This window comes from Anser brachyrhynchus (genome assembly GCF_964034855.1).
Source record: "Anser brachyrhynchus genome assembly, chromosome: 11".
Taxonomy (NCBI): Eukaryota; Metazoa; Chordata; class Aves; order Anseriformes; family Anatidae; genus Anser; species Anser brachyrhynchus.
The window spans coordinates 19,719,337-19,731,327 of NC_137706.1; the positions used below are offsets into that span (position 1 = coordinate 19,719,337).

At 52.5% G+C, this 11,991-nt stretch overlaps 1 long non-coding RNA gene across 1 annotated transcript; it reads right to left on the reverse strand.

Annotated features, from left to right (window-relative positions):
- Nucleotides 1–2,041: 2,041 nt before the first annotated feature.
- On the reverse strand, nt 2,042–2,718 carry LOC308176137. The gene is made up of 2 exons (XR_013938101.1): nt 2,415–2,718; nt 2,042–2,333 (listed from the first exon to the last, which is right to left on the reverse strand). It is a non-coding gene; the product is annotated as an uncharacterized lncRNA (long non-coding RNA).
- Nucleotides 2,719–11,991: the final 9,273 nt, after the last annotated feature.

An 11,991-nucleotide genomic window follows, 5' to 3' on the forward strand; every position in this document is an offset into this window, starting at 1 on the left:
CAGGTTTCTTCCGTGTGGGTTTTTTCCTCCAGACCGGTTGGAGGAAAGCTTGGCCAGGCCATCCGAAACACAGCTATTGTCCTGCGGGGCTACACGGGCTGAAAGCAAAGCTGCGGGGAAGCTGATTTCCCTCCGGCGAGCAAAAAGGGCATCAGTGCCTTTCTTGGGACGTTTGATTGATTGCCCGTAAGAAGGACTCATAAAACGTGTCTCTCTCTGGCTGTTTAGGCAATTCCCTTTTGATGATGAAGGAGAATATTAGATTAATGCAACTGCTACGATAGCATTATCTCCTGCTTTTAAAAGAAAGCGTATTTTATGGCATACGTATCCTCACGGACACAACCTGTGGCTGCACAAGCCCCAGGCTGGTGCTGTGCTGCTGGACATGCCGTGGTCCCTCAGAGGTCTCCTTGGAAGGGATTTTTGGAAAGGGAAGGTAAAAATGGTGGAAATACCAGACTTGTGCCACCATCCCACTCGGCAGAGAAACCGAGGACAGACAACGGGAACTGAACTCTGCTCTTATCCGTGGAGGAGCTCGCTGAAACTCAGGATTAAGGCAAAATAGCACGGAGAAGGCTGCACAGCAGCTGTCTGGGCTGTACAGACAGGGAACATCAATCTTGAGAGCTGTCAACCCAGAGCATTCTGGAAGAAAAGAGAAGGAAACACCGGGCGGTTAGCTGGTGCTATTCACCCGGCCAGGGGCTGGCACCCTCCAGGCCGGGAAGCAGATGGGCTCTGGGTGCCTTCAGCAAGAGAGAATGGAATCACTACTAATGTGATCCTGTACCCAGAAACGCCGCCAGATGATGGATCAGTGTCCAGAAATGTTGCCAGAGGATGCTCTTAGAATATCCCGAGTTGGAAGGGACCCACGAGGATCGAGTCCAGTTCTCTTGCTGGGAAGGGGGTTGAGGAGTGGGTCAGGGCATCCTCCCTCCACACCAGCCTGCTCTGGAGGGAGAGAAAAATGTACATGATGCCCACAGACGAGGTCAAGCTGTGGCTTATGCTCACTCCCAGCTCAGGCTCAAGCTTGGGTTTGCACACCTAGCCTCTGACCTCGCTCATCGCACGGTTTTCATGGATTGCCTTTTCTGAAGCTCTGCCCCTCAGTTCACCAGCCAAGCCACCTGACCCTCTGCTGAGGACACTGAGTTACCTTAAAACACTCATTTTCCCCACCACTGTGCTCCTGGATGCTTCAAAGAGTGCTTTGCTGGGCCCAGGATTTAATCAGATTAATTAAGCTGCACTTGTATTAATTTAAATTACAAGTATCTGAGGGCTCAGCCAAATCAAGTGATTTATGGGCCATATCAATCTAATTAATACCACCAACTCTTAAAATAAAAACCTAATAAATGAGTTTATTATACAGATGTAGGATTGACTTATTAGTTTTGGGTCTCTAGTGACATGGCCAACTTGATGGAAGTTTTATCTCCTTGCTGGGAAAAGCTCTCCTTTTTTCCCCTTCCCTCCTGCTGTGTTTAAGAAGTACATTGTACAGGGGGAGGGGGATACAAAATAAGGTCAGTTCTCAAACACTATCCGAGCCAAGAGGTCCCCAAAGCCTTGCTGTACACAAAAGATGTGGGTTTTCACACCCGTGAGCACCCAGAGGATGACGGCTGGCTTGCCTTCTTGCAGGCAGGACCTAGCTCTGTATAAAGATAAAAAATAACTCTTACTTTGATGCAGCTTCAAGACGTGCTGGAAATTGTTGGGTTCCCTTCTTGGGCAACCTACGTAAAAGGCTTGCCGTGACGCAGCCTGATGCAGCCCCTGGCTGGGCAATGGGGCTGACAGAGGAAGAGGAGGAGGATTAAAAAATTTTAAAGCTTTTTTTTAAGAATTAAAACCCGTGGCAAAGCATGTCGCTGGCAGGAAGACTTCAAACTTTCCATCAGAGAAAAGTTTCTTGTGGTCATCATGTGCAGAACAGCAGGAAGACCTCAGTGGCTGTAACTTGCAACGATACGGCAGAATTACCTGCTTTATTTAAAAGTGCATGAACTGGAAGAGGAAAGAATTTGAGGCACAAATAGATTTTATTAGAAATAATTACATCCAGGAAGAGCGAGGAGAGGTTTTATCACTCTGTGGGTCCAGGCAGCGTTGCGTGTGGGCAGGGGCATCGTGACAGCGCTCTTGCAAACCGGCGTCTGTGAATGCCAGGTATCGCAGAGACATTTTCGAATGAAAGCCAGAGCTAATCCAGGAACGTTGTTAAAAGGTGTAAAATGGCTGGATGGCACGGAAATGTTTAAATCTGTCCTTTGCTAAATGTTAATGGAGAAACTCCACGTAATACATCCTACCTCCTGCAGAAGAATAATGTCTGGCCAATAGAAGGATTAGAGATGGAGACTAATTTTGTATAAAGACGAAAAAATAACTCTTACCTTGATGCAGCTTCATGCTGCATTGGAAATTGTTGGGTTTTCTTCTTGGACAACCCATGTAGAAGTATGACAGAGACGTCATACTAGTGCAAGGTAGTCGTCTGGCTGCAAAGAAAACTAAACCTCAGTGTAAATACACGGATGAGATTGGGATCACCGATCGCTCTGCCACAATTGGGACAAAATTCACAGAATCCTTTGTGCGTTCATCTCCAGGAGGTGCCGGTGCCCTTTCTGTGCATGCAGAGGGGTCCCAACGGGGATGCTCTGGCAGCAACGCACCATGGGTTTCAGAATCACCTCATCCCCCCAGGCTGTTTTTCAGCTGTTTTTTTTTAAGGTCGTTACTTATCTCAGGTGTGTTTTCACCTGTAGGCAGGCGTGAAGCTGCCCCAGCCAAAATGAGACACCCCGAGCTGGAAAGGGGGGCACCCCGAGCATGGGGGGCAGCGCTACTGAGCTAGAAGTGAGCCGTGTCTGCTGCCTGATAGAACTGCAGGGCTCCGGGATGGATTTGCTGGCCAGGAGCATCAACGGGACCAGTGCTGCCATCCCTGGCCCCGACGGATGCGTAGTTTAAGTGGGGCTGGCAGCAGCTGCACCACGGGAATGGGAATTCCTCCCGAGCCAGAGCGCGCAGCGGGGAAGAGCATAATCTGCGTGATTTACGGGCTGTGGCTCTAGTTTAAAATACATTAGGCTCCAACTATTTAATTACTGGGCACTACCAAATCACAGAGACAGAGGAGTCGGTCACGTCTGCTAATGCCAACATTTATCATCCTATTTATCTACTCCAGCTTCTGAGACCCATATCGAATCACTTCCCTCTATTAGCTAATAACGCGCGAGTTTATTCCTCATACCTCTGGGCGGCCCTCGATGGATATTGCAGCACTGCTGGCAGCACGCATCTACCTGGGGATAGATAAACTGGTTTAGAGTATATAAAGAATTGTAATCACCAGCCAAAACTCGAATCAAAATCAAAGCCTTTTTCCTGCTGCCTCCTGCCCCCGGGACACTAATTCTCCCCAGAGAGTGAACGCAAACAGCGCTTGGGCTCTTGGGCCGGTTGAAGCCTCCTGAGATCTCCGAGAAATCATTAAATATCTACAATTTATGGTTACAGAAAGGCAAAGAAAAATTAAGCAGCTATCTGAGAGCTGGTGAATGGGACCAGCGCCACCTCTCTAGCTCCGGCCAGGGCTTCTCATCCCAAAACCATCCCGAGAAGCCTTGCAATGCCCGCACGAGCACAGGTGAGGTCTCCACAGACAAGCCCAGTCCCACTCCGTAGGAGGCAAAGACAGTTTCAAGCGGTCTCATTGCCAGAAGACACTCGTCCTCCTCTCAGCATCGCGTGTTTTCCTGTCCTGAAGCTGGGCATTAAGCAGAAAAAAAAGCCTCGGGCTTTCCCTCCTTGTGCATTCACAGCAAGAAAGCAAAACCTTTGATTCCATGGCAGGGATTTTTTCACTGATGCCTCTAACTTACGTTGCTGTGACGGTTATCTCGTTATTGTTTATATGTCACCTACATTAGCTGGTGTTTTCGTGTTAACCCCTCCCACCAGCTGCCCGATCTCATTTCCCCGGCAGGTGAGCCCGCGCTCGAGCTGGCGGCACCTCGAAAACCCGAACAGGCTGAGCTGCAACCGAGCGGCCGGTGCCGGAAAGGCGACGCCGTGCCGAGCGGGGCTTTTCAGGGAAATTATCTCTGGCTCCCGGCGAAGTCCTCGGGAAGAGTTGGGAGCCGAAGCTGTCTTTAATTGATAGCCTGGCCACTGAGGAGGCAGTATCCATAGAAACCGAGGGGCCTCGACAAGATGACAAACAACGCTGCGAGGGCCTCATAATAGCAGAAATAACGAGGTGTGGCCAAAAAAAACCCAAAAAAAACAAAAAAAAACAAGCAGGCATCTTGCAGGATCGAATGGGTGGGTCCGGCCTAATGAAAGCCTCGCGGATAACAGCGGTGGCCAGGGGAGCGCGAAGCACAGCCAGAGGATGGAGCAGAGCCACAGCATCGAGGAGGCTCCGCTGTCTTTGCAGAGCCAGAAATTGGGAACAGCGTTTCCCAGGAGCATCTTGAGAGCACGGCACAGGAGCCTGGTAGCATTTTGGAGCCACCTCATCACCTTGGGGACAGCGTTTTGGCCTACGGGGACATCTGGCCGGGCAGGGAGCCCTTGGGGATTGTGGATTTGGGGTTGGGGCTGAGCGACGCTGCTCCTGGCCCCGCGTTCCCACGCGCCGCGGCCGAGCATCTCCTGCCCGCACCGCCAGGCATTGGTAGGGGAGCCCTGACCTTCTGCTTAATTAGCTTAAAACCTCACAATAAAATAAATAAATAAATAAATAAATAAATAAATAAAAAATGGGAGGAGGGGGGAGAAAAACCCCTCTGTAAAAGCCAGTCGCAAATCAAAAGAGGCGACAGTGAGAGCAAGCAATGTGTCACCACAAGTGTCCGAGTCAATGGCAACCTTGTTAGGTGGGGAACAAGGGTCTCCGCTAACAAGCTCTTATCTGTGTTTTTGTTTTCCATTGAAGGTGCACGTCATTAGCAGGAGTGTTAACAAGAGCTCTCAATAGCTTCATATGGCCCATGGCCTCTGAATATTCATGAAGGTGTGAACAGAATGTGGGAAAGCCGGGGAAGAAAAGGCAAGAAAGGCAGCGAGAGGGCTCATTGTGCCCGCAAGAAAGGACCCATTGCCGGGGGGGAAAAAGGGCTCCTGGATCCCTGGGACAACAGCCCATTCCCCAGGCAAAACCTGTCCTTCAAGCTGCACCCCGCTATTGATGGAGCCCAAGACCGGGATATTTTTTTTATTTTTTTTTTTAGCAGCGCTGGCAGGAAACCAGCGCCTGTCATTTCAGGTATTTAGCCAGGGACTGCTGTGATTTTATTTGAAATAATAATAATAAAGAAATAAAATTTAAAAAAAAAAAGACTTCAAGGTGAAGGAGCACACCCAGATGCTGCTCCAGCATCGCAGCATGCAAAGGGGGAACGGGCTCTGCAATCGGAGGCTGCTGCCTCCCGGTCCCCCCCCTGCCCACACGTCCCGGAGGAGCCCCAGGTTTGCCTCCAGCAGGACCCCAGACCCCAGAGGGGTGGCAGAAAAGGAGAAGCTGCAGAAATTGGGATTTAGGACAAGGAATGAGGGCCGTCATGGCACGGGGTTTTGGCCGGGCTGTTTCGTTTGCAGAGCAAAACGCCCCCCCCCCCCCGAGCTGCTGCTTCTCCGAAGGCTCCGGTCGCGCGTCAGCCCCGGATAAATAGTTTTCATTCAACAAATCGATGAATAGAAGCAGAGTATGGCAAAAATACCACCGAGCCCCTTCACTGATAACGACAGCTGCTGGGCTGCGAGGGAGAGCGGGAGGGGGGAGCGGGGGAATAGATTAAAAAATGTAAAAAGCAATGAATCACAGCTGGGGGGGGGATCGTAAAGCTGCAAGCCGCCGCTGCTCCCACGCAAACGTACGCGGTGTTTACTCATCTATTTCTCGTGAAATTTGAAGCAGAATAGGAAAGGAGAGGGGGCTCGCAGGTCTGGAGGAGCCGGGAGTTGTGGCTGCCACGGGAGGAGGGCCAGGACGGGGCGCCCAGGCAGACAGACAGGCAGACAGACTCCTCGCCAGCTGGAGCAGGAGCGCTCTGCTGTACAAAAAAACCCACCCAGCCGCTGCCAAAGTGCCCCAAAACCACCCCAAATTCCCTCTCTGCGTGGAGACGGGGCGCCTGGTGAGGACGATGTCCTGCCATGTCAAAGCACATGCTTTTTTAGGCCCCCAGATGCTGCTGCTCTTTGCTTGAGACTTGGACCCTCCCTGGCCAGCCAGCATTTTGCACCATGTCCTGTCGGCGCACTTTGCCAGGCCTTTCTTTGGCTTTGAAGCTGATTTCCAGCAAAAATCACCTTGACGTTCACAAACAGATCCTTGCAGCCGCTGGGAGAGCTTCTAATGGGCACAGCACGGAAATGCTTTGGGGCAAACCGTCCACGAGGTGAGCTTTGCTTCGCGTCTAGGAACGTTTCCCCCACCAGCGAACTCAGAGATGGCAAAATTTGGGTCAAGCTGTACGCTGCCACGTCTATTTTGACAAGGCTTTGCCTGCAAGACGACCTGAAGAAAGTTTCCAGGTCAAAAACACTCTGTTCCCACAAGTTTGCCTTTCCATTTCAAACAGGTTTTGAGGTTTTAACTAACACAAGTGTAAAAGGCTTAATTCAAAGTGAAAGGGCTCGTGTTTTTTTTTTTTTTTTCCTCTCCCAAATTTCGCTTGCCAGAGCTATCCTTTGCTGTTTGTTTTCGATCCGCTTCAGACGCGAGGAAATATTGAAATTGCGAGTTCCCTGCGAAATGCACAGCCTGGCTCCCGGCCAGCCCCGGCTACGCCGCGTGGGAAGCGAGCGGGGAGGGAGCGCGAGGCCAGCGCGCAAGGCAGCACGCCTCCCAGGCAGCCTCAGCGGCAGCTCCCGGTGTCCCTCCGTCTGTTGGCTCAGCCTGGAAAAAAAAAAAAGAAAAAAAAAAAGACTCTGGGGAGGAAGACGCAGCTATTTACTCTCCGCTGCCATTTGCAGTTCCGTCCTCAGTCCCGCCAGGTGCGCAGAGGGTTCGTTTTGCCTTCTGCAAGTCCTTCCAGGCAAGATCTTTCCCTCGCGCTGCCCCAGGCCACCGCTACGAAACCCGAACGTTAAAAATAAACCATGACTTCAGCCCCAAAGGACAAATTCCTCCTCCGAATGCTCGCTCCCTTCTCTCAGAGCACGGACGTTGGGAAGGCGCTTCCAGCAGCGAAGCTGTGCCCCTCGTGCCGGACAGGGCTGGGGCAGGACCAGCGCAGGGGGCGATGCTGAAAGAGAGAGGCTGGAGGGGGAGCAGCTTTTATGGAGCAACAACTCAGCGTCGCGAACCCCAAACCAGGATCCTCGGTGCTTTCACGCAGCAGGATTCACCTTGTGCCAGCCAGGACGCCCTGCAGAGTGAGCCGTGATCCTCTTACGCATCGAGGACAGATTCTGAGCATCACTTCACCTATGGGACATCCCAGCAGCAAGCCTGTGCCCCCCGGGAAGGGGATCTAGGGGTACAGCGGCCATGTGAAGCCTGGTGGCAGAGCCCTCATCCGTCTAAACCTGGCGAATGAAGCAGAGCATCCCCCGGCCCACAGGACGATGTCCGGCTCCCTCCGGCAGCAAGTAGCAGGAAGGACGCACATGCCCGCCAGCTCGCCCCATTGCAAATAACTGCCCCCCCCCCCCCCCCCCCCCCTTTAAAATCGTGCTGGAAAACATGTTTTGTCGCAGCCTGAAAAGGCTGTGAAGTGCTGCGGCGATGCCGCGGGAGGGACAAGTCTCCATGGGAACTGCGGGGTTATTCATCTCCAGCGGACTTGTAACGCACCACGTCTGATGGCGTGCAGGGGACGGGGAGAAACTGGGGCTGAAAAGCCCAAAGGGTTTGCAGAGCATCACCAGCTGAAGGGCAGCGTGCGGCACCACGGCCGTCCGCTCCCAGGGTTTCTCCCCCATCGGTCACGGTGGGACCGGGAGCAGGCGGGTGCCCTGCTGCTGCCCGCAGCCTCCGGCGGTGCCGGCAGATGGGGGTGCGCAGGGAAAGGCAGGGCCCTACGCCCAGTGACCCAGCCATGGGTTTCCCTCTTCTAAAAAGCAGGAAAAACTCAAAAAAGATTCCCAGAATTTCAGAGGAAAAGAACTGAAGGGAGGGAAGGGCTCTGCTGGCATCCCAGAGCCCTTGCAGCAGGATGAGCCCTTCCCCGCTGCACTCCACGCACGTGCCCCTCTTGGTGCCATGCAGCATTTGGGGAGGCCATGGGCAAGCCGAGCACCCTGAAAGCAATGCTGGTGAAACCTAGGATAGGTCACTATTTGTGTCTGTATTTGAGGCAGCAAACACAAGACACACAGAACTCGTGTCCAGAAAAGTCACAAAATTAACTTAAAACTTCCTGGACTGGTACAGTCAAAAGGATTTTTGCTCTTTTCCTTCTAAATGCCTTCTGCAAACACCAAGGAGCTCCCAGGGACACCAGCTCATTCTCTGAGGCCTGGAAATGCAGCCAGAAGTGCCCCAGCACCACATGGAGGGTGTTTGGGGCAGAAAGCTGTGCTGCCCTCGCTCTGACAAGGGCTGCTCCCGTGCTTCCAAACCAAAGCTTTGCGGTGGCCATGCAGAGCATCTGATGCAGGGTTCGGCCTCCTGAACATGGCAGAATCATCGCTAGGAAATAATTGCCCCCCTAATTGGGATGCTCAGCCACAGCAGCACGCTTTGGGTGCCTCATCTGCTGTAAAGCCTGCTCCGGTCTCCGGAGCTGAAGACACGGGCTGCTGCGTTAGGGCGGTGAGCGGGACTGCCTAATGGCTCATGGAATTGGTTTCCTCCTCTTATGCGAACACAGTTTGATAAATGGTTGCTTAAAAGACCACTGCTTGTTTTCCCAAGTCATTTAGAAGCAGAGGGACGGCACAAAGCACTTGTTTGCCAGCGTGACGCAGGAACGTGGGAGCTGCCAATTCATCATTCCCGACCCAGCGCCTCTGCCCGCCGCAGGAGCCCAGCGCCGCGGCCGCCAGCCCGTGTTGGCGGCCCCTGGCCTTGCCTCGGCAATTGGTTCCCGTTATGGAGGTGCGAACGCTGCGGCAGCTTGCTCTTAGATTTATGATTGCACCAAAATCAAGAGGCCAGGCTCAGGCCTACCCAGCAGTGTTGTTTGGTAAAAGGGGAGCCCAAGGCAAGGACAGGGGAGGGAACCAGGTCACAGAACCATGCCCCAGCAGAGCCAGTAATGCAGCTGGCAGTGCACAACGCTTCGGGCTTCACCGTTTTCCCTGACACCACCCCCTTCTTCCACAGGTCTGCACAGGAGGCATCGGCCCCAGCTGCTTTCCATCAGCCCTACCTGAAGCACGGATCCTGCAGCACATTGGTTTCCAGCCTACACCCATTCAGAAGCAAACCCAACACACAAACAGATAAAAGTATCCCCACGTGGTCACAAAGCCCCGTGCACCAAACCAAGACACGAGCAGCGTGTTACAGCAGCCTCCAGCACGCAGAGCTCACACTGCGGCTGTGGCAGCAAAAGCCTGAAAGATTTCTGCAAACCCTCAGCCCAGCTGGGACACCGCTTGAGGTTCAACCTCCGCTGCAACCTCCTCATCTCCAGGAGCGTGTTTTGCTTTGCCCAACTCAAGTATCTGCAGCAAGTGTATTTTAAAGAGAAATACTTGCTCCCGTTGCATACCCAGAGGGACAGTCAGTCCAAGTGGTAGCAATTAGTCACGGAAGCAACTTCATAATTTATTCATCAAGACAGAATAAAATCACCACCACCCAGAACGTTTGCAGCAGCTCACGCGCCTGGAGACCAAAACGCCCGACCGGAGTGAAGGAAGCGCTCAGCAGTCGGTGCTGAGCAAACAGCTACGCGTGGTGGTTTGCAGCAGCCCGGGTCCCGCTCCTCATGAGCTGCTGATGGGCAGCACAGCCTGCTGATGGGCCTGAGCTGCAAAAACCTGCCAGAGTTTATAATGTTAGGCTGCTGGAAGGCTGGGCTGAGAACCTGCCCCCATTCCTCCATCCCCGGTGAGTGGGGAAGGGATGGCTGCAGCTCTTATGGGACATCACAAGGCCTTGGGGCACCTGGAAGAGGCCAGAAACTCTGTGATAAAACCCTCCAGGCACGCAGCAGCACACATAGAAACCTCCCCGCTGCTTTCTGGTGCTGAAGACACCTGCATGTCTGGCTCGGAGGCACCAGCTCTGGTGGGAGGCACCCACCACCACCACAGCCAAAAGCCCACGGCCAGTGCCATTCAAATGCTTATGGCCCTGCTTGTGTTGCACAAGGGCTCTTGAACGCTCCAGGGGAAGCTTTGCCACGTTATGGTAGGGTCTACACAAACCCCAGAGGGAAACACAATGCAATATATCATCACACTACTGGTTACCGGCTCGTCTCTGAGCCACCAGAACAGGGGGTGCTTCTAGTTTAGATAGGAGGGAGAAATTCTTTCCTCTGAGGGCGGTGAGGCACAGGAACATGCTGCCCCGTCCCTGAGGGACTTGCACCTCAACATGACCGCCCCGTGCCCTCCACCAGCCACTGTAGGGCAGCAGAACCGGGGCACCTGCAGGGCCGTGTTGCTTACCAGGACAGGAGAGGTGACACCTGTGGTGTTCCCTTCCATCTTGCCCCCCGGGGCCCTGCAGGCACCATGGTGCTTGGCCCCCGGCCCCCACAGGCCTCAGGCTGCGGGTAGGCCGCAGGCGGTGCCACAGCTCCAGCTGGTGGCTCCCCTCACAGCACATGGAAACACGAAGGAGCGGGAGCATCGTTAGGCCAAGCGAAGGCCCAATCTTCCTGTTTAGACCAATTACCTAATCACAAGGGACAGGAAAAATCACAGATGCTTTCGCTAAACACCCAACAAGCGTATAAAATGCACACGCGCGCTCTCCATCACTGCTGCTCTCCGCAGCACAATGAGGGAACAGATCTAATTATGCACAAACTGTACTAAATCAAGGAGAGAGACGGTTGTAAATGGGGCAGGGAGGGGGGGGAAGGGGACATTTAATTCAATTTATTTAGCAGCATCTTTATTGCAACAAAGGTTTTGTAATAAAACGCAGCAAAACTAATGTCTCCACTTTACATGATTAAAAGCTGGGTAGCTAGAGAGGTGGGGAGGGAGGGAGGGAGACCAGCAAACCCACCAGGGTGAGACATGCAAGTTTGTTAACGCAAACAGCAGGCACTTCATGTTCTAAAATTAAACACCTGATCTTCTACTGTGCAGAACAGCCAAGTAAAAAACACATGAACTTCTCTCTTCCCCTTCAAAAGGACTGGCCTGAAGACCTGCGAGGGGTACACAAAAATCTTTACGGGGCTCTGGTACTCAAGTAAATAGGCAACTCAAGGCAGTGTCCTCATCTGGCTGATTATTTATTTATTCTCTTATTATTGCCTCGCCAGAAGTTGAGCGTCATGCCAGCAGCAAAACAGCCTGCCTTCCACACGGGCACACGCGGCAGAAACACAGCCCACATTTCCTCACAGGGAGAGGTGCAGGGACCCCGTGCTCAGTTTGTGAATTCTCCACCATTTGCTCCATGTACGCTGCTCTGGGGTCAAAGCATTATTCCACCTCTCTGCTCAAAAAGGGTTTCCGTAACTTATTCGCAAACGGCACTAACAACTAGGGAATGCATTTTCCATTGTAGTGTAATGAAGTTAGTTGATTTTCAAAGCTTTACGTGGTGCTTTGAATTCATTATTTCATTAACAAACACTTTGAAGTTAAATAGAGTTTATGAAAATTAAGCGGCTCTGGGTAATTACCAATTATAGTTTGTTCTGAATAAAAGGAGATCATTGAAAACAACAGGGTGGGGTAGGGAATACAAATCTTATGTGAAGGGTGAAACTTTACTTCAAGGGATTACTGGAAGCCGCCTTAAAAAGGGGCCAAAGAACTTGCCCCCACAGAAACAACCTCAACAAATCCCAAGCACCGTGAACAAGAAAACTG